At 41.0% G+C, this 481-nt stretch overlaps 1 non-coding gene across 1 annotated transcript; it reads right to left on the minus strand.

Moving 5' to 3' along the window:
- Positions 1–72, minus strand: TRNAG-UCC (transfer RNA glycine (anticodon UCC)). The gene has a single exon. It is a non-coding gene; the product is annotated as a tRNA-Gly (tRNA).
- Positions 73–481: the final 409 nt, after the last annotated feature.

The following is a 481-nucleotide window of genomic DNA, read 5'->3' on the forward strand; positions in this document are numbered from 1 at the left end:
TGCTTTGGCTGGGAATTGAACCCAGGTCAACTGCTTGGAAGGCAGCTATGCTCACCACTGTACCACCAATGCCCCACAACCTCCCATCTTCCTCTCCTGGTTTATCGACATCAAATTTGGTGAACTTCAACCCTCTACCATTCACTGTAAGATGGAGCATTCCTGAGAGACATGGAAAACTGCAGTTTTTGTTTCTTTCCTCTCATTTTTTTCTGCTTCTCTAATTATATTGCTTTACCCCCTAAGCTGCTTCAGCCTTCATACACCAAAATATGGATACAACTTAGACTAGAAGGGGAGACAGTTCCTTGAGAAAAATAAAACCAAAGCAATTTTCATCTTGCAAAAAGACTCAGTTACATCCTGGACTTGGCTACTCTGTAATAGCTTTATATTTCTTAGCCACATCTTTCTAATCAAGTTGTTAGTTCCTTGAGTACAGGGAACAAGTCTTAAGGTTCTTCAATTTCCCTCACCCAAA

This window comes from Loxodonta africana, chromosome 10 (genome assembly GCF_030014295.1).
Source record: "Loxodonta africana isolate mLoxAfr1 chromosome 10, mLoxAfr1.hap2, whole genome shotgun sequence".
NCBI classification, from domain to species: domain Eukaryota; kingdom Metazoa; phylum Chordata; class Mammalia; order Proboscidea; family Elephantidae; genus Loxodonta; species Loxodonta africana.